The following is a 22279-nucleotide window of genomic DNA, read 5'->3' on the forward strand; positions in this document are numbered from 1 at the left end:
CGTTCAGTTAGGCATCCAAATTTAGCAAGATTATTTTTAATTAATTTTTTTATCTGAGTTACTAATCAGTAAAATACTCCAATGTTTTACAAGCATTTTGTAACTAATTTTGTAAGAATGTTTGTGAATATTCAGGTGTTATCATGGTAAGCACTATACCAAAGCCAGAGAAATTTAAAAAAAAAAAAAAAAAAATTGTTGAGTGGTTTTGAACTGCATTCAGCAAGTAGGGGGCCATACACTGAACAATAAAGAAGCAGAGTACTGTGCTCTTTCTGTGGAGCTGATCACTTGCCTTTCAAGCATGGCAAGTCACACTTGCTATATTCTTTGTTGATGGACAAAATTTCTATCTCATTTACTCATCTGTAAATCCCTTAAAAATAAGTCGTCTTAGTATATTGACAATGAGTGTGTTTGCTTCTTTTTCTATATATACACACATTAGCATGATATTTTCTAAACATAATTATTGCATCAAACTTGAGGCTACGTTATGAGACTGAGAATTTCAGAGATACATTTTCTACATTGAATTTTGAAAAATGCTTTCCATTTGCTTGAATAAGTGATGATGAACTACTTACATGCATCACCAAAAAGGAATGTGACAGCTAATTAATTGTTCTGCTGCAATAGAACAAGTTCTGTCAGTCATGAATTGAAATTTTTGTTTATAATACATCAGCATGTGGCAGAGGTACTGTGATCCTAAAATATTAACCACAGTATTTTTAATGTCTAGAACACTGTGAGTGCTGCTTATATACTATACAACTCTCTTACAAATATACATATGTATATTATACTATACATTACTGTATAGCAGACTTTTATATATTTCAATTCAAATATTGGAGCTTTATGTACCGTAAAGCACTGTGATGCTTTTAAGAATCTGCTTTGCAGTTTTGCTTGAAATGTTACAATACTAATAGCCCTCAATTCACTTCTGTTGTACATGATTATGATAATGCCTTTCCTTTTCCAGCTATCATTTCTTTTCTCCAGGTACAGCCTGGATGTGTTCAAATAAAATAATCAGTGTAGATAATTAGAGATATGCAATAAATTCTATAGCTGATAAGACTTTTTAAGAGCTATGCCTTGTTTTGTTTCAGGGTTGAAAGTATGACGAGAAAGGATCATTTTGTGGTTGTAATAGCTGAATGACAAAGAATCTTTGTCTGATACAGTGTTGTTGTGCTGATAACCAGTCTATTTCAATTGTCTTTCTGTCTTGGTCTGTCTTTAAAAATTTATCAAAATGCTTTCATCTGTCTTGGAGAAGATGGAGAAGGGTTTTTTAAAAACACGATAGAAAACTCATTAGAAAATTAATTTTTATTCTAGTCACAGTTTGGAAGGTTTACAGTAAAGAACGTATGAGGTCACACTAAATGCGTGGAATAGAAAGAAACACTGAATTGTTTCTTTACTTAAAATGGTCTAAGTTAACCTTTTATCCCGTAATCATTTAGACATGTGGGTGGATATGTTACTATGGCTTGGCTAGTTTATGATACATCAGCTGTTCTGCAGTAATTGCTGATGGATTTGCTTTTATTTCCAGTGTAGTAATGCATTCCCAGTGTATTTTCTCTGAGGGGTGATAACTTGAAGTATTTTGTTTTTTAAAAACAGTAAGAGGTTTCAGATGGAGCAGCTGAAAAGTAGCAGCTTGCATCATACTAATTGCCTAATGGATGGGTCTGAGAGGGCCTAATGGTTAGAAAAATGTCCCACTTGACTGGGGTATATTCAACTCTACGTGAAACTGCAGCAATTCTGATATCTTGAGTCATGCATTATCAACCTATTTCTACTAGTTGAGAAACCAGGTAATTCACATTTTCTGGGGTTAAGAGGTGTATATATTGAGAGCTTTGGATTTATCAGATTGCTTCAAAAGATTATAATTCTAGTCCTTTTATTAATTTATTCATAACTTCCAAGAGTTTACTTTGCACTTTCTTTACAATACTACAAAGAAATTTGGGCTACTGCTTGCACAGCACATGTAAGAATGTTAAATGGGTTGATGTAATTTATTACAACATTAATATTAGGAATATTGGCATTTATCTTTGGTTTGAGTACGGGTTCAATTAACATAATTTCTATCCCCTTGATTTGACCCAATAGTTTCACATGCTGACTGACAGTTTGAAACTGATGATAAGTCTCTTGTGGTGGTTTTTGTCTTTGGAATATTTCACCATTTTACATATATTCTGAAGGTTTAGGTTAAAATTGCTGAAGTCCAATGAATATCTAGTTGCAGAGCTGTCTTCACTGCTGTGGCAGGCGATTTCTGTCATTTACTGCAGTGGCATCCAAGTTTTTCTAAATTGTGAGTGAAAAACAGTCTCCCAGCCTTTCACTGCCTATATTGGTGTAAACGTGCTATTCAGAATGACAGATTTTATCTGCTCACTATGTAGTATGCTGATTTCTCAGCACTTTAACCTCTTTTTCTTTCCCACCAGCCTGTAGCAAGTTGGTTCAAGCATTTGCATGTTAATAGTATAAAAAAAGTCAAATTTGCATATTTTACCACCAGGAATAATTTTCTATACAGACTGATGATGCAGTAATGAACCAGTTGTGAGAGGGCAACCCATGAATATAAATAGTCCCATTTTACAAGTATTTTGCCAAGGCCAGTGGGAGAGAGGAGGGAGGTCAGAAGTAGCTCCTTAGTCACAATCACATCTGGAGCTGAAACAAACTCTTTCTTTGTAGAAATTTGGCAGTGTTTTAGGGTTGCCAGAGTTTAGATGCTAAAATCTGGGGCAATGGCAGAGAACTAAACTGCGCATACATAGATTAACTGTGCATGGAAAGTACAATTTATCTGCATAATAACCACTTTTGCTGGATGCCTCGTAGCCTTGATTTCTGCATGTTTGGAAAAACTCCTGTATTTCTGCGGTAACAGTTAAAGCCTATATGCTTTTCATAAGGTATTGGATTTGACCACTAGAACACAATATCTTAATTATACAGGACATCTGGCAGTCCCATGAGGTTCAGTCTGCATTTTTCTCTCATCACAGAAGAAATATTAATGCATCAGCAGAAGCATTCTTTGGATACAGTGATTATTGTTCAAGATAGCACTACTGGCATTTGTTTTTGACCTCTAAACTTGTTTCTGCTTGGCAGTGGCTTTTGGTATTGTCCAAGGGCAGACTGGTTTCTTCTCAAAGAAAAAATGTTTTTGTTTTCTCTTATCTGTAAATCTGTCCACTTAAGTAGTCTCTGTTATCATAATATTATAAAATGCGACTCACAAATTGTCTCTGAATGGAGGAGGAAAAAAAAAAAAAGCTTGTCTGAAAGTTCCAAAAGAGCGGTGCTTCTGTGATTCTTTTCGCAGTTTCTTAGTTTAATACTGTATTTTAAGGAAACTGTCTTGGAAATGTAAGCTTTTCAGGGGAAGAGGGCACAGGTTGTCCTAAAAAAAATTTAGCAGCTCAAGAGGACAAAAAGTTTATATTATTGCCACAAAGAACACCACAGCCAAGGGACATGGTGGTGGGTGCTTTCTAGAAATCATTTTCCAGCCACAATAGTCTCCTTTTTTTATGTATACAGCAGTTATTTTTCTTCCATATCCAACATGTCAAACTGATGGAGTACATAAACTTTTTCTATAATTACCAACCAATCTTGAAGTTTCACTGAAGAAATATTTTATATTTGACAGTCATTATACATAATCAGTCTAGAATAATTCCATAAAGAGGAATCACTGAATGCCTGAGGAGTGAGATCTGCCCTTAGCTATCAGCTGATGAATAAACCAAGCATTGTGTCCTCATACCCCCTGAAACATTCCCACAGGTTTGAAGTACTGTTGGTCATGGGACTTACTACTTTCCAAATTCAAGGCCTTTTATGTTACAGTTCAGGTAAAACTGTGGTGCCATATAGATTTGGAAAACTTGAAGTACTTTTAAATTACCTAATGGCCATGGTGATATATGTCTGAAATGACAGAGTTGTGGTAAAAGGTTTTAAATGTGTTTTTTCTGCTGCAGCAGATGAGGAATGGTTCATAATCTGCTGTTATCTGAGCTCGAGTGAAGGCAGGAGCAGCATTAGCTTCCTGTGCGCGTCATCTGCCCAGTGCAGTAGCCTTAGCACATTACTGATTAGTCCAGAGAGAGCATTAAGCTACTTGAGTTATTTGATTTCTGGTATCTCAGGTGGCTTGTCAGAATTGTAGCTTGAAAATAGCATACATCCTTAGACCTTTAGAAGTTTCGAATGATAACGCTGTTTGAATTTAGTGTTCAGTAGTTGCGTATGAGGTTATGACCAGCATGGATATTACAGCATGGTGCTAGCCTCAGTAACATCAGAAGCTCTGACCATTTTGAAGTAGAAAAGCTTTTCAGGAACTTCTTTGGGAAGGGCATTATTAGCCTGCTTCCAAAAAGGTTCATTCAGTGATGAGAAAGCCACAGTGTGAACCATGTGGATCTAATAACTATAAGCCATCAAGTAATTTTTTTTTAAAACTATTTTGGAACAATGCAACAAGTAGTGGAAGAGGTATGGTGGAAGGAGGTATTGGGATTTTTTATTAAAAATAAGAAATTGATGATGGAGAAATTGGCCTGTAGGCTTTTTCTGTATAATTTCTTACCACTGGAAATATCTATTGGTTGCATTTCACAGAATCACAGAATCACTACGGTTGGAAAAGACCTGTAAGATCATCGAGTCCAACCTGAAAAGGAAAAAAAAAAAAAAAAAAGAAAAAAAAAAAGCCAACCACCACACAACAACAACAAGCCACAACACACCAAAAACCAACCCACCCAACACCACACAGCACCATGTCCATCAAGCTACATGCCACAATGCCACATCCACACGCTCCTTGAATACCTCCAGGGAGGGTGACTCTACCACCTCCTTGGGCAGCCAATTCCAATGTTTCACTACTCTCTCAGTGAAGAACTTTTTCCTAATATCTAGCCTGAACCTCCCCTGGCGCAACTTGAGGCCATTTCCTCTAGTCCTGTCACTAGTCACTTGGGAGAAGAGACCAACACCCACCTCCCTGCAACCCCCCTTCAGGTAGTTGTAGAGAGCGATAAGGTCTCCCCTCAGCCTCCTCTTCTCCAGGCTAAACAACCCCAGCTCCCTCAGCTGCTCCTCATAAGACTTGTGTTCCAGACCCCTCACCAGCTTCGTCGCCCTTCTCTGGACACGCTCCAGCACCTCAATGTCTTTCTTGTAGTGACATTTGTTTTCTGTTTTAATAGTGAGTATTTATATACTCCCTTTTTTTATTTCAAAATGTAATGCCTGGTTTAGAAAAGCAAACAAGGTGAAAAGCTCCTATTCAAGCAATGTATATATATATGTATCAGTGGTGTGACCTCTTAAGTGATGTGTCACTATCACCCCAAAAGATCATAACTGAGAAATCAATTTCTATCCTAATTCTAAAGTTATTCAACGTGTTCAGGTGTGGACATACAAGCAAATTATTATAACTTTTCCACAAAATTATATGATGAAGGGAAAAAATATTGGAACTTGCTCAGAATTTAAAAAATACATTTGATCTCACCTGGGACTACAGACCTGTGCACCCATCTTAATTGTGCAGTTCATAGAATTACACAATGGTTGAGGTTGGACAGGAACTCTGGAGGTCATCTGCTCCGAGTCCCCTGCTCAGGCAGGGCCACCTAGAGCCAGTTGCCCAGGACCATGTCCAGATAGCAAATGATGGCCTGAATTGAATGTAGTTTTTTGTCTGGGAGAAATAATAATAGGAGAGCTAGTCTTCTTGTGGATATTTCTATAATAGACTAAAGATTTTATTCTGTACATTATTTCTTATGAAGATCAAACATAACATGGCTAGAAAAACTAGCAGAATTACTAAATATTTTCAATCTTTGAGAATTAATAATTTGTTGTTGTTGTTGCTCTATTGTAGGAAGATTGTGCACATATATAAAAGATTTAATAAAATCTACAAGTTTCTCTATAATGGTTATTACGTTGAAAAACTAACTGATAAAATTTATTCAGCTGATTTCTGTTGAAAGGTGATAGTGAGGCTTAAAATGTATCATGGTAGAATAAAGTTCATTTCTGATGTAATACTTTGACCTTCCTCAGTTTGTAGCACTTTGATTTTCCTGCAGATGTCTTTTGTCATTGTTTTAACTTCTTTAAACACATACATACTCATGGAAGGTATGGGTAATTAAAAATAAAATTTAAAAAAAAATTAAAAAGCAGCTTGGCATCATTATAGATAAATACTGAAAAAGAATTCTTTAGTCATTTTATACACTTAAGTTGTATTGTTACATGTGAATCATGTAACTCTTTTCACTTTTCAAGTTAAACTTGATCCTTGCTCAAATGGACTTCATTACAAAAGCTGAAATCTTAGTCTTTTTACAGATTATACAAACCACATTTATATTGCATAAAAATGCGTTTTCTTTAGTTATTATACAAAATGATTATTTATGGATTTAAACTGCCCGTAAAATCAGAAGTACTGTGAAATGGAATGGAAAATTTCATAGCTGTGCCCTGGTATGGCTGACTAAAAATGTTCATACGGCCCTTCAAGCACTTGTAGTATGTTAGTGTCTGACAAATGGCTTCTTGGTTGTTAGATGGTCTGAAGTGGTCACTCCTCAGCTTATACATCATGATTCTATTACTGCTGTTACTTTGTTAAGTAAATGGCAGGCCTCAATAAATGCATTTCTGTCCTGTCAGGTTCACTTGCCATTCCTGGCAGGTGTTTATATTATTTGTATAATTAATGAAATAATAGCATGCCTATAGGAGGCTTTTCTAAAGTCAGTTATTAGTTGGGTAAATCTTGTGTCATAAAAGTTTGTAGAGTTATTATCTATCTAAATATTTTTTAAAGGTTTTGATTGTTTTTGTTTCATTACTTAAAGGTGGCAAATGCCTTTGTAAGTATTGACAGTGCATCTTGTACCAAAACATATTAAGGCTTAGAAAGCTAAATTTAAGATGGTACAAGTAACCAAACTGTGCTATGGCTGGGGTTGGAGATACCTGTTATCCTTATCTGAATCTGAGGGGTAACTGCATGGCCTCAGCATTTCTATGTGATAGGGGAATAGAAAGATGGCACAGTGGCAGGAGAGAGACTGCAGCTCCTTTACATCGCTTAAACGTTCCTGGGGAGGTTGCCTGACACTTTATCATGTCATTCACAGTTTTGACATGCTAGATTCATGCAATAGATAGATTTAAACTGTTCTATTTAATTTTTTAGAAATAAGTAGAGCAGAAAGAAAAATTCCTGTTGAAGAAGTAAATAGTATTGGAGGTATAATATGTATTTTAGCTCAGCTTCCAAAGGAAGTGAAGCTTATATGATTTGCAGGCAGAAAGGTGCAGGAGAGTGTTTGTGCTATCTGTATTTGCCTGTACATCTGTCCCCTCTTGCCTGCTAGCTTTTGAACCTGTTGCATCATTTCAAAAAAAATTGATAGAGGAGTAGTTATTTTACTGATGATCCAGTTCCTGTAAGTTTTGGGATTGTAGGCATTAAGGGTTTCATTGTAAGCTTCTGTCTGAGCTCTGCTACTTGATAGAGATTACCTGTGGGAGAAAGACCTCACAAACATTTTAAGTACATGGCAATTTCGGTTTCAATTTAAGTTTTTGGTGTATTTTTTGACTGTTCCCTTTTGCTTTTTTTACCATACAACATTTCACTAAATGAATTTTGAGGCATTCATATTGAATTTTTGGTTTTTAACTTTCTCACTTTAATAGTGAGCCCATTCCAAAAGATTTGCTAAAATTATGAGGAGCAGAGTTCCTTTCTGTAAATCTTTAACTACATTGCAGGTACCAGGTAATCAAGCAGGAGTTTCCCTTCTGCCTTGTTATCCTGAGGTTTCTAAAGATGTGGAGTTCTTTATGGTTCTGTCTTACTCTAGCTGCTCCTTGTCTATTCTAAACGTGTCTTGTTGAACCAAGTAGCTTGTTTGAGTAGGTGTATGACTGTTATGTACCTCTTTGAAGTTGTTTACGTTGTTGGAATTAAAATTTACCAAACTAATTTTGATCTTATGATTTCTAATGTACTACTTTATTAAATGTAGTTATAATTAATATTTTTTTAATTTTTGTTACAAGTATGAACAAATTACAAGGCTTTATGAATAATTCTATCTATTGGGGGGGGAGAAAGTAAAAAAGTAGAGAGATGACTGATTTAGGTGTCTCATCAGTTTTTCTAGTTTTGAAACCAAAAGATAACTTTTACACACTTATTTGGGGAAGTAATGTTGGGATAGGGCTTGTAACAGAGCTATAGTTGTATTCTTCATTTTAGAGTATCTTCCACTGTAGTGACGGTTGCCAAGCAGTGATACTGTAATAATATTTTGGCAAACAACTATTCCTGCTATTTAGGAAACAAAACAGAAAACCACCACCAAATAAGGCATATTTACATGTTTAATAATGCTTCTGTTTTGATTTTTCTATTATGCATGTGGATTAGCGTGTGTTCTCTTTATAAACCTGGAGATAGTCTCCTAATACACAGCCCTGGAAGTTAATCTGTCAAAATACAAAGTGTGGACTAATGTTTTTAGCTCTAACATAGTCAGACTTTTTCCTGGTGAAGAGAAGGCTCCCTAGAGATTGAAGCATGTGCAGACCTTAATTTTCATATATTTTGACAATTAGTGAAAACTTGCTGTGAACAAAAGAGCATTAAAAAAATAATTTGGTGTGATACAACTGTCAAAACTTACTCAGATGTGCTCAGCTTGAATCTTGCTTGCTACCTGCAAAAAAAAAATAATCCTGGCTGCTTTTCAGTTCATGGCTGGAGAGGATTTCTTTATTACATTCCTAAATTATTAATGTTTTTTTAAGAACAAAATATATGAAACTCAGATGGTAATATTTGAAAGAAGACAATATAAATAATGTTTGTTTTCATTCCCTCACATAAGTAGGGTAAAATAATGTCACTTGTGTAAATTAATTATTGACTCTTTCTTCTTGAATAAGTACCCTGTGCTTTTTGAATGAAAGGTAGCATTGCACGAGCAATTGGGATTTAAGCAATTATTTAAGATATCTTCCTGCATTTTAAATATTGTCATTTGGTTTCATGTTTTTAAAAAAGCTTGCTAGCTTTTAGGTGAAACTTAATTTTCCATTTTATCTTGTGTAAAAGCTGATAAGAAGGAAAGATGAGGTGGTCCTACAGTATCCATACACTGTAGTTGAATGCTGAAAGTTCCTTCAGGCTGCCTCATACTCTCTCAGCCCTGTTCTGAGCCCCAAGATTCAAAAATGCTTGCATAACTGGGTACTGTTTTGTGACTTATTAATTGCTGTCTTGGGTATATAGTTGCATGTGAGCCAGACTGGCTAGTTGCCCAGCTTGCATCACTGGCAGCTGTTTTGCTTGAGGCAGATGGCTTGTAAGAGAAGCACCCATAAATTAGGGCATTGCTACTTTTTTCAAACCATTCTGTGAGAGAGAACCTGATGAGATGACGTTTCAAAGTGGGTTTTGTACACCCTGCTAAACTTCTTTGTAAGTGCCTAAATAGCACATTTTACAGTCATCTCTATTTTTTAAAAGAATTTTAGGGCAGTACAGACACTACAATGTACTCGGCATGAAAATGTTAAATTATATTAAAACCATTGGTAATGTTTTCTATATGAAGGAAGGTTCTGAAAAAAAGAATTCATATCAGAAAGAGGAAAGAGCCTTAATACCCTTTAAAAATGCTCTTACTCTCATCATATAAGGGCAGTAGCTAGAGAGGAAATGCAATAATGTAGGGTAGGAAAATTTTAATGGTCTGTCTCCTCAAGTGTTTTAGACATGTTTGTGTGTAACATTTTCTTCTGGACTTCCTGCTCACAGTTCCTACGTAGAATTTTAATAGTTAGATTTCTAGAAAACTACTTCTAAGGAGTAGTATGAGACTTGTTCAATTTTCTTGTAGTTAAGAATTCTATTATTGTGCTTCTCCATCCCTAAGTTCATTCTGTAGGTGTACACATACTACTGCTTTGGAGAGTGGAAAATTTCTTGCATGAGCAGGATCCATGGACACACACACACAGACACACAAATCTTGCCTTTCTATGTGTCTCCATACCAGCATAAACCAAAATCTCATCTTAGAATTGTCATTTCTTAAAACTACATAGCAATTATAAGCCAGAGCAGTTTACTACTTTTGCTGTCTGTTTATTCTTTTGTTCCTGTACTGCTGTATGTTGTTAAAGCAAATTACTTTTGGTCTTTTCTAGTTTGTGCCTCAAATATTATTCTTTACTGTTGACCATGCCTGCAATCCTCCAGTGGGTTTTAAGAACAACCTTTACTATAGAGACTGCTTCTGAAATTCATGTCTCTGTACATCTGTGCAATAAGGCATGCATTTGAGAAATGTTATATTTGATTTGGACTCATACTCCAGGAGATAAAGGATTATTAGAGGAAACATCAATAATTTCCTCCAGTGAAGTTCTAAGTTTTCATGCTCTGGTGGCAAGTTGGGAAGGTTTCTAAACCTAACTCAGGCCCAGTTAGGACACGCTATAAAGGAGGGAAGAATAGGCTCTGATAAAGAATTGGTCTCTAACCAAATTTAGGTCAGAGAAAATAGTTTTTCCTTCTTCCCTTGGGAAGCAATCCTCTTAAGTTGAGCTGTGTCAGAGCTTTTGATCTACAGTATTGGTTCAAGCTGCCTTCGTACATGGGCTACTGTTAAGTCTCTGGGTTTCATTCCTTCTTGCCTTACTGGGAAGAAGTACTTAGGAGCAGCTCTGCTTACAAACTGGACACAGAACTGTCTGTCTTCATCATGCTGTTATTTATAAATTATGTTTTAGTTGTTAAAACATTTAAATAGTTTAGCTTTTGTGGTTAGGACAGGTGTCTGTTGATCCCCCCTGTCCCTGATATTTTTAATTTTCTTGAAATGCCAGATTTGTTCATTTTACTACTGAGAGGAAATGCTGAAATGCTCTGCTAAACTTGTTATATAATTCCTCTTTGTATGTGCAAAAGATACTGTAGGTATATGCATATTCTTTTCAAGGAGAGAAGTAAGTTGGAATCCGAAGGTAGATATGAACTATCTCTTGCTGTAAGTGTTCAAATCAGAATTATTTTTTAAAACAACCTTAATTTGGGGAGGATGGGATTTTTGCACTCCCACACAGTCCATAGAGATGAGGTGATTTAGAGCACTCCTATTTAGGCTGCATATGACATAATCTAGACCTAATATTTAAAACATTCATTAACACATGCTCTCTTTCAAGAAAAATTAGCTTCTGTGAAAAGACCCAGACATTCTTATTAAAAATGGGCTCTAGAGTAAACCAGTTGGTAGTTACGGAGTGGGTGCAGAAATTACTGCAATCAGTTCTGTCCTATGTAAGTAAAGAATAAAAATAGTCCCTTTGGGCCTAGTATTTCATAACTTTGACTGTGTGTATCCTGTTCTATCTTCTGCTGTTAAAGCTTAACTTGGCTGCTCTTACTTCTTCAGTGTTAAAAGATACTTTCAGCAATCAGTGGCGTAACTGAAGCATAGGAAACACAGGCAACTGCCATCACAGAGCTCCAAAGCAAGAAGAGTATCCCTGTTTGTATTAACCTGGAGTTAGTAATAGGTCTTTAATGAGCGCTACCATTTCTGACGGATACCTGCATAACTGTCTTTACTGACCAAGAAAGCACCACTGCATAGGTAGACCAGGAAAGATTCAAATCATAATGCTCTGAAGAAGAGAGGGGATTGAAATAAAGGCAAACTTCTGTGTAGGGTTTTTTTTTCTTGTAAAAATGTGAAAGCAGGAAAAAAAGAAACAGCAAAGGCTGTTGGCAATTTTCAGGTGAGTTGGGTTGGTTTGTTTGTTTATAAGTCTGTCTTCCTCCAAAATTTGAGAGAGATTTTTGGTTTGTTTGTTTGTTTTTCCTGCCATCTACTTCCTACTGTCTGATCTCTGGGTCAGAATCCCTGGTAATACGTATGGCAATTAGCCTATGTCTTGCTGATCTAACTGCCCTTATAGGCCAACTGACTGTCCTTGGCAGAAACAAATATAAAAAAGTTAGACAGTATGAACAGGTAGATTGAAAAGAGAGGATTAAAAAAAAAAAAGGAAAAGACAAAAAAGCTAACAGAGAAGAATTCATTCCTTCTTTCCATATATTTCAGACAAGGTTCTGTCAATCTATTTTTGCATATCTGAGTTTATGCCTGTCTGACTTTAATCTTTTTTTTTGAAACATTTGATCTGTAAAGTATCTTTATTTTCAATAGCATCCGTGACATACAAACTTACATGTCAGTGATTTTCTTTCCAATTCCACTAGCATAAGTAGAACTTTTTCTATATAAAACTTGTTTATTTCTGTCTTAAATACAGATTATTTGCTGTAATATAGTTGGAGTGAAGAGACAAATATTCTGTATCTTCTTGCCACTGCTTTTCAGGGGAATAAGATATTGGTTATTTTGGTTATCCTTACTTCAAAACATTCCCACTTGAATATGAGAATAAAGGTAGTTTAACCTTACATTATGCTATTTGCAGTTGGGCAAAGAAAATGCTTTAATGATAGACATGAAGAAATCTAGCATGGCTCAGGAGAATAAATACCCTTCACTTGAAGATTTGCTGTTCTTCACTCTCCCTGTCATATGGCCATCTTTATTTAAAAGGACATGTAAACTTATGATTAAAAACTCTTCTTTCAGGTTATTTGATCCAGTATAGTGGAATGTGCTCATATGATCATCAGCCATCACCATCAAATTAAAAAATAAGCAATTACATAGACAGAGCAGATCATGGACCTTTGTATGACAATCTGAACAGTCTGGAAAATGCATTTAAAATATTAAATAATAATTTTGAAAGAAAACAGCAAATTAAGGAATTAATAGAATCTCACCAGAATATTAGTCCTTTATTTCTCTTTTCCCCTCCCTCAAGCTGCTGCTCATTTAGTTTCTTTCCAAGCAGTAATAGTAAAATCATTGGAGAATGAAGAATGGGGAAAGAACTGAACTTGTTTTCATTGAGGACTGCAATTAAACACCTTTTAATTTAAAATTTCAATTACAGCTTCTGAAGGTCACTAGCTAGTTTTAAGGGAAGTGCCAATCTCCTCAAGAATTCTTGTACATCTTTTCTGAATTAGGGTTCATTTAAGCTATTTGGTGATATAATGTTCAGTTTAGAGGCATACACCTTTTGCCTTTTTAAAGCAGGTATAGTTACGGTTGTGACAGTGCCTGTCATCTTCAGGTTAGTCTTGCAATTCACTCTGATCTTCAAAAAGTAGGTTCTAATTGGATGTCCTGATAATAGATTCATCAATGTGTTTGTTTAGTTAAGTATAATTGTAAGCAAGTTCTCAGCTTTATTGGCTTGCTATCTGCAGCTTGGTTCAGTTTTGTGTTTATTTTAATATTTGATGTTGCATTCTGTTACTTGGAGATCTGTGCTGCTGGAAGTGCTGCTCTTTTCCTTATTTGTCACTATTGAACCATCCCAATTATTTTTAGTTACCAGCCTGATAGTCACATTTTGAAAGTGTAAAGAGAAATAAAGCTGAGATGCATTAAATGAAAAAGCGGTTGTTCTGTAGCTTACTTTTTCAATGGGTTTTTCTGAGCATTATACAAGATGGTGTCTTAGTGTGTTTGTTTATTTTTTTGTTACTTACTTTGCTGATGCTCTAGTATGACAGAGGTGATAATACTGTTAGTGCAATGATACATTTTAAGAAACTTTCGTAATGTAATTAGCTACTTTATATAACCATTTCTGTAGCGTTTGTGTGTGTAATACATATATATGTATAAACATGAATATACATATATTTAAAAAAATATAAAAAGTCTGAAAAGGAAATGTAATAGAGGTTTTCCAAGCTCTTTGATCTGTCTGGTATTTAAGTTTTGAAGAGGATACATACTTAGTTATCGGTGGAGGAGGGCTAGATCATTAGTGTCAATTACTCTGCAAAAGGAACAAATGGATTAAGTAATATTTGAGCCATTATATAAACAAATCTGGTGGATAGTATACTTTTTAAAACTGTATTTCTTCTAAGGGGAATGAGTGGGTCATGTGGAACTCTCTGGAGGGAGTAGGAGACTGCTGCTGCCCTTGGGAGCATATTGGGTGGAAGGAAGAGGAGAAGCTTTCGGACTACAAGAGTGGAGGAAGAATGAGATTTACAGAAAGGAGCTGGAGACCTGTAGTTCAAAGACAGAGATGGATGAGAGGAGCAACTCCATAACCAGGCCTCAGAAGGAAACTTCCCAAGGATACAGACGGATAGTGCAGTATGCTGTACTAGGAAAATTGCTAAGATAGGTCCCTTTTTATAATTACTCATTTTATGTTAGTTGGAGATGATATCAAAGTGGTCCACTCAGGCCAGGCTTTTCATCTTTAATGATAGTCAGTAGTAGCATTTGTTTCAGAAGTGGGTGTTTTCCCCTCTGAGGTTCTCTGCCATGTTTTGTCAAATTACGGTTTGGGCCATCCTTAGGTAGAGGATACGTCTGGGCTGTGGTGAGTAGCCATGGATTGATCAATCTCTGTGAACTTTTTTAACATCTTTGGTTACATTTAGTTTCTGTAAAAACCTGCAGCAATGACTGCAATAATTTAATTATGTAGTGTGTGAGAAATACCTCCTTTGGCTTGTTTTAAGCCTGCTGCCAGATGATCTAATTACATGGCCCTCATTCATGTGCTTGTGAACAGTACTGACTAACCATTCCCTATTTATCTTCTCCATAACATTGGTAACTATAGACCGTTGTCATAACCCTCTGTTTTCTTCACACTCGGGGGATCCTAGTTGGTGTAGCTCCTCACAGTAGGAGCTGTTCCATTTCTTTGATTTCTCTTATTAGCCTGTCCTTTTTTTATTTCGTCTATACTTGTGTATCTACATGCAGCACTCAGACTGTGGGTGTAGCACAGATTTATGCAGTGACACTGTTTTTTCTGTATTGTTTGATGTTCCTTTTCTAATATTTCAATTAACATCTTTGAGAATTGGGCTGATGCAAATGACTTAAAGATCTCTCTTCTGGTTGCTATTTGATGTAATATGAGCCCAACTTTCTATGTAAATAGTTTAAAATTTATTTTTGTTCTCAGCATTTAGTCATTAGTTAGTACTGAATATCAGTAATGTCTTATTGCCTATTTGCTTGCTACATTAAGATCTTTCGATGCTTTTTCACAATCAGTTCTATTTCTGACTATCCTCAGGAATTTTGTGTCATCAGTGCATGTTGACACTTCAGACTTTTATTGCCTTTTCAATTAATTTTGAGTGGGTTGATTAAGAGAGATCCCAGCTTGAATCTTTGAGGAAGTCTCTATTGGCAGTTTTTTTTCTTTCGCGAACTTTCTACCGTTATTCTTTACTTTCTATGTTTTAACAAATTGCTGATCCAGAGGAGAGCCATCCCTTTCTTTCCATGTAAATGTGATTTCTTCAGGAGCACTAAGGGGAGACCATGTCAAAGTTGGTTTTGGGGGTTTTTTGTGTTGTGTTGTTTTCTTTTGCTTTAAAAATCAAAGTACACTGGCTGACTGGTTCACTTTTATTGGTGTGTGCAGTCTGTTTCGAAGAGTCCAGTAGATTTGTTGGGCATGGTATTCATGTATGAAAATCCTACTGATTTTTGTCCATGTTTTATTTAAATGGTGCATCTATAAATTCATTTTGTGGGGTTTCTTTTTTTTACCCCTCTTTTTGCCCATTTCCTCTGATAGTTTTCCCCACATTCTTCTGGATCCCTTTAAAAGCTGATGTTACAGCTGCTGGTTTCTAGTCCTGTGGTACAAGACACAACTTGTGATTGGTTATACCACATTGTACAGATTTTACTCCTTTGAAGGTTACTGTAATAAAATCTTATCTTTCATGTGTTGGATCAGGTATGATTAAATATTTGATTATTTATTTTGGCCAGTCTATCTCCTAGTTTAGTTTGTATGTGCTTTACAAGGGTATTTGATTAATATATACATTTTGAATGTCATAAGTTAACTGGTACATGAAAAATACTCAAATAGAGAAAACAACTCTAATTGCTGCATTTCAGTGTAAAGATTTTAATTAAATGCTGTAGAAGATATTTGTTATATGTATTAATTTTAGAATGAAATTTATAATTCCTGTAATGGAAGAACCCTTTGTTTTTAAAGCGTAAAGTGTATAGCTTTCAGTTTAAAAAAAACCCCAAAATAATAACTATACAACTATTTGCCTTTTTCATAAACATTATGAGGGTTTTTTTAAATTGACTAGCCAATTACAATGGTCTGATAGGTGTTGTAGAAGCTTTTCTGCTTGCCTCATTGGGACAGTATTTTTCTAGTTAGGTATTGCTGGGAATCTTGGCATCCCATAGTTTTCTTTATGGTTAGTGTTAGTTTTAAATTCTAGGTATTTTCCCCTTTTCTGCTTTAAAAAAAATCAAAATATATGCAAGTTCTAGGAGATGATAGTCGAGAGTTGTATTTGTTGATAAGAACATAGAATTAGTCACAGATGAGTGTAGACTTGTTTTTGTTAGGTTCATCTCATTAATAGCTATTTTGAAAACATAGTCTGAAAGAGACTTCATAGCAAACACATTAAAGGCTATTAGAAAAAGGCTGAGAAATGAAAAAAATTAGTGGTGTTCCCCAAGGAAAAGTTACTTTGCATGCATTTATAATATTTGGTGAATTTATTGGGCATGCTACACTGCAACTTTATTGTAAATAATACTTGTCCCAAATGGCAAGTTATATTCTCACTGCTAGTGTTGCTCTCTGTAGGCATTTACGTAACTTTCACTATTGTGATGATTTTGATAAAAATATCTTGCAGTTTAAAAGAACATCCCAATACTTTTCTCCTTGTATAGAAAAGGCTGCAAGATATTCTTATTATCTTACAATCATTGGAAGAGACTTGACCCATCTTGACCTCTTTCTTTCATGTTAGTTTCTCCATCTGAGTCATGCTACCAAAATGAAAGAAAAAAAATCATTGTGTTAAGTCTGGGTATTTTTAAGATCTACTCAACCTGATGTATTGCAAGGTTTGGTGGTTTTTTTTATTTTTTTTTTTTTTTTTGTGATGGGGATATCAATTTCACTCATCAAAATCATAGGAAAACCTATTATAGAAACAAAAGTCAGTAGGTTACTCAGTGAAGTTGACTTGTTCCTTATTCTGTTTTTCACAATTTTCTTTTGTGCTGGAATTTTATATGCCTGTATTCAGACACCTTTGCAATAAGAATGTTGTATGTAACGAACTTGTGCTGTATGAACAGGGTAGCCAAGTGGCTTAGAGAGTAAGTCAAAACACTGGAGTGAAACCAGGCTTTTGGATATGATCTTCCATTATAGTATAGTAGGTTATACAGTTATCTCTTCAAGTGTGGGAGAGTCCTGTGATAGTTTGAACAGCAGAATGGAATATAATTTATGAAAAGGCCAATGAAGAAAATAAACTGTAGTTTTGGAGATGTTGATTGTGGGACAAAGATGACTTTTCTTTCCTGGAAGCGTACCTTCAGTTACTATATTAGCAGAGTGTGAAATTCAGCTTACATCTACATAAAGTGAATCAATTTCAGGAAGATGTGCTATTAAACATTATAAAACCCATAGCATTTCACAACGACTTCTGGAGTTTTAGGGTGTTGGGGATTCTTTTTCCCTCTTTAACTGAAATCTGAGCTTCTTCATCCCTCAATCTTTTCATGAAGAACTTTTTCACAACAAGATTAGTAACTGGTAACAACTACCAGAGGTGTCTGACTGCAGGCACTCTTCCTAGATGGATGAATTTATCACGAGGCAAGGTGGAATGGTGTATGTGGCCCTGCCTGTATTGCTAGTGGTGAACCCTTTGTTCACTTCGCACATGCAAGATAAGCATGACATAAACAGCTATCTAGGCAATACTTACTATTTGGGGAACAAAGTGGATCTCCCCAAGTAGTTCTATTTAATCTAGTCTAATTTAATAATTTAACATTAATTAATAATTTAATCATCTAATGTTACAACAAGTAGGAAGGCATCATTGTTCGTTCTTTTTCATTTAGAACAGCATCACAACGTCACTACATGCAAAAAAATTTTCTACATTCTTTCAAATCTGCTGCCATTTGAGGTTTTTTTTCTCAACTGCTTAGGAAGCTGCCAACTAAAGTACTACTTAACATGAGTACGTTAGAGAAAAGTAAATTGGCACTTTCTGTAGAATGCCGCAGTTTGCATTCCCTTGTTCTTCTCTGTTTCTGACAGCAATCTGTATTAAATTCTTCAGAGTTTCAATATTTTTTTCCCCCAAGAGATCTCATCTTGTATTTCTTGGCACTTCAACCAGAAACTTGTCCATTAAGATATTTTTTTAATACTGATTTAACTTTCGCTAACACAATTACTCTTGTAATCAGACTCATAATTATAGTCTCTCATCTGTTTTTAAATTATTGCTTTTAATTCTTTAGCTTGAGCAACTGAGAACTTAGTTCAATCCCCGTGTATAACTTCCAACCACAGCACTGCAGAAATATTTGCTTTCCTTCATGACATAATATCTTCTTTGGCTTCTTGACCATTTTCTTTCAGCTTACTTCCCTAACTTCAGTCCCTGTAATGTTTCTTTTTGGGTCATCATCAAGTTATTGAGAGAAAACAACACTGATTTGTGGAAAGCTTGTACCTTGTGGCAACTTTGTAAATAAAAATCCTTAAGACAACAATTAATGCAATCAAATAAAAAAGTGGCAGTGTTTAGTGAATTAGAGGTTTTGTTACTCTGAAGGTGCTGTGTCTCTTAATGAACTAGCCTAGGGGATTTGAAAATACAGCCTCATAATCTGTAAAAAATTGTGTCTTGTGCCTGAAGTTAACAGGAAAGTAACTGTAAGCTTTTGCAAAAACAAATCGTTCAGTGGGTAGACTGCATGAAAATTTTGCTGATTGTTTGCTTCCTCACTGTACGAATTTGGCGTTGACAGGTTCAGAATAAAGGGGAACTTTGCATAACCTGTATTTAACTTGTGAAATGCCTTTGGGTATGATATTGGATCTGTCAGAATTTTACGCAGATTCTGAAAAGGTGATCAGAGAAATGCAAAGGTGAAAAATCTATTGACCTTTGTCATATGCAAAGGCATACAACATGGCTCCTTGAGCTGTGTTGCTGAGGCTGAAAGACTATTCTGAGAATTAGCACTGATTGCTTAAGAATATTCTTATCTTGAGGTGGCTGCTGTTGTCAGTGGCAAGATACTGGACTAGATGATCATTTGGTCTAATTCATCTGATGTGAACCATTCTCACATTCATGTTAATTTTTGGCTGAGAGTTGTACAGCTTAATTTTATGCTGCTTGTTTTAGAGGGGGGCTTGAGGAGAGAGGAGAAATGTAAGTATTTTTATGAGATTTTAAAGAGAAAGTTATGAAAAAAATCATTGTGAAAAATTCAGTATCTCCTTTTCTTCAGCTCAGTGCTGAAAACCAAAACTTGTGGTCATATGAAATAGTTTCTCTTTGTTTGCTGAAAAGGATTTGAGATTAATTCTTGTATCTCTAGTGTAACAGGTGGAAAAAACCCACTTGATTAAAAAAAATTAAGTCAGTAGAGGGGGAAATCGGTTCATCTCTAGTAAGTGCTTTTAGTTACTGCATTAAGAATATATCACCATACAGTAAAATGCTTCAGCATAAAATTTGTGCACATCCTTCTATTGCAAAAAGATAAAATTTAAGGTTGCTCTCTCCATCTGTTCCAACACAATACATTAACAGTGTGTCAACACAGCAATAAAGGCTTTTACTCTGTATAATTGTAAAATAATGCCAACAGGTAAATGTGAAAAGGATGTTTTGGGAGCAATTTCTCGATTTTGCTTTTTGTAAAATAAACACAACTTTAAAAAATGGTTTTAGGTTTAGGATGACAGTAAAAGAAGTACAGAATGCCAGAACACCAAAGCAACTGTACCAGATCAGAGCAGTAATCCACCTAGCACTATTTCTTTTCTTTGATGGTGATTAGAACCACATGCTTTAAAGGAAAATGCTTATAATGGGCAACTAAAGGATCTGCACATAGCAGGCTTTTTTCCTCTGCCCTCCCTCCCCCAGTTGCCATAAATTACTGGTTGGCCTTTACTCTGATGTGCAAGTCTGACAAAACCTAGAAGGAACAGGAAATGACCTAAGTGTGGTTTTAGCCAGTTTTTTTCATTACCTACATATGAAGAAAAAAAACCCCTACTTTCCCTTGATAGACAAAACACCTTTTAGAACATTTTTGAAACATTTGAAGATCTTAAAAAATATTAAAAGGAGGATTGGAGCAAACAGAACAAGCAATAAGAAAACTGAAAACTTTCTACAGCAGACAAAGTAGAAGCTGACCTGCTGATACTCCTGGTTACAAAAGCAGAAGTAGCATGTCTTTTTAAAAACAAAGAAATGAAACAAACACATAAAACAGAAACAAAACCCCAACCAAACAAAAAATATTTTTCCGCTTGCAGGGAGTAATATTAACTTTAAGAATAATCCTGCTGAAGGCTTATTTGAAACTTTAGCATAACAGTGGAGCATTTTTGCTCTGTTTTTGTATCTGCGCTGAGGAAAAAGTTACTGAAAACAGTAACTAAAATATGAAGACTCTAAAGTGTCTTGTTAAAGTTTACTTAGGTGCAGTTCTTGTCGAAGATTTATATTTGCAAGGAAGATCCGAATGCTGTTGAGTCTGGTGAAAACATTATGCTGGGCAGACACCTGTATGGTCCAGTTGTGTTCATACGTGTCCAGCCAAATATGTTGCAAGTACTATTTAATGTATAGAATAGTAGTTACTAAAGCAATTAATTAGAAGCAAGTCTCTTTCCAGTGAAGGAATATTTTAGACTTCTTAAAGTGAAGATAATGCCTTTTATGAAAGAGTACCATAGAGTCAACAACAGAGTCTGGGATAGGGGATATGACTGTTTCCTTCAGTACATGTATCCAACCTCAGAACCATGAAAGCACACTCAGTTTCTGTTCAAAGGTTGTGGCTATCTGCAGACTTCACAACCTATTAGCTGTTTTACAACCTTGGATAAATAAATTGTATAGAGTTAGGAAGTGATAAGTATTAGGATTCCAAAAATATCCTAGTTTTCTCCTGTCTTAATTATTTTTATGGGAAGGTTTAGGGGGTGGAGAAATACCGTCATGACTCTAAATGCCTTAAGTATTATATTGAATGCTTTTCCAAGTGCTGTATTTTGTCTTGATTATTGTAATCTACTCAAGTGGCTGTTATTTTGTCTTGCAAGATTTCACAACAGAAGGTTGTCTTGTGTTATCTAACTAATGCCACCTCTACTTTGACAGAGTCATTCTTTGGTTGCATCACCTCTGGTGTAATTCTGAATACAACTTAACTACTTAATAACATCCTGTTTTTCAAAATCTACCTTTTCTACACAGAGAGGGAAAAATCCTAATAAATAAATAAATAAATAAACCAAGACTTCTAGGTTGTATACTGCTGTGTTTGTATCACTAAATTACATGGGTTTAAAGAGCTAATTGATTGTAAGTTGTTACAAAAAACTAATTTAGAAATAAAAGCAATGAATCCAGCATCAGTCTTGTTTGAAAGGCAGTCATGAAAAGAAATGGATATGTAACGTAACCTTTTTCATATTTTACAATAAATTAGTTTCTCATCTGGTTGTAGAACTTTGCTTTTGAATGAGGTGATTTTTTACAGAGTTGATTTCTGAATCAAGTTGCTATGGTGTTGGTTTCATTGTTTAGTTAATTCTATGCTTGGTTGCTATGGAAATACTTATTTACGGAGCTAATGCCTAATGGTGTAAAACAGATGCTACTAGCAACTAGGAATCTTTTACATTTGATCAATGAAAGACTCGGGCAGAAGTAGAAACTCATTTTTGTACTCATTTTTTCTCCACTAAAATTTTGGAGCATGGAATGTGAATGGGTGGTGTCAAATAGGACAAGTTTTCTTTTCTTAACAACTACTAAAGCACACGCTGAATCTCCTGAGTAGTACCGTCATTGAAACTAAAACTTCCTACTTACCTAGTTTAGGCAATCAAACAGCAATGTTACAAATCTTGACATTGTGTATGCCCTTAGATGGTATGTGCATTTCAGCTT

The 22279-nt window shown here is 35.3% G+C and overlaps 1 protein-coding gene across 1 annotated transcript in view; it reads left to right on the forward strand.

The window, feature by feature from the left end:
• The window catches only part of PDE3B (phosphodiesterase 3B), an 88954-nt gene that overhangs the window by 37474 nt on the left and 29201 nt on the right, over positions 1 to 22279 (forward strand). The window lies entirely within an intron of this gene.

The sequence above is a fragment of the Gavia stellata genome, chromosome 17 (assembly GCF_030936135.1).
Source record: "Gavia stellata isolate bGavSte3 chromosome 17, bGavSte3.hap2, whole genome shotgun sequence".
NCBI classification, from domain to species: Eukaryota; Metazoa; Chordata; class Aves; order Gaviiformes; family Gaviidae; genus Gavia; species Gavia stellata.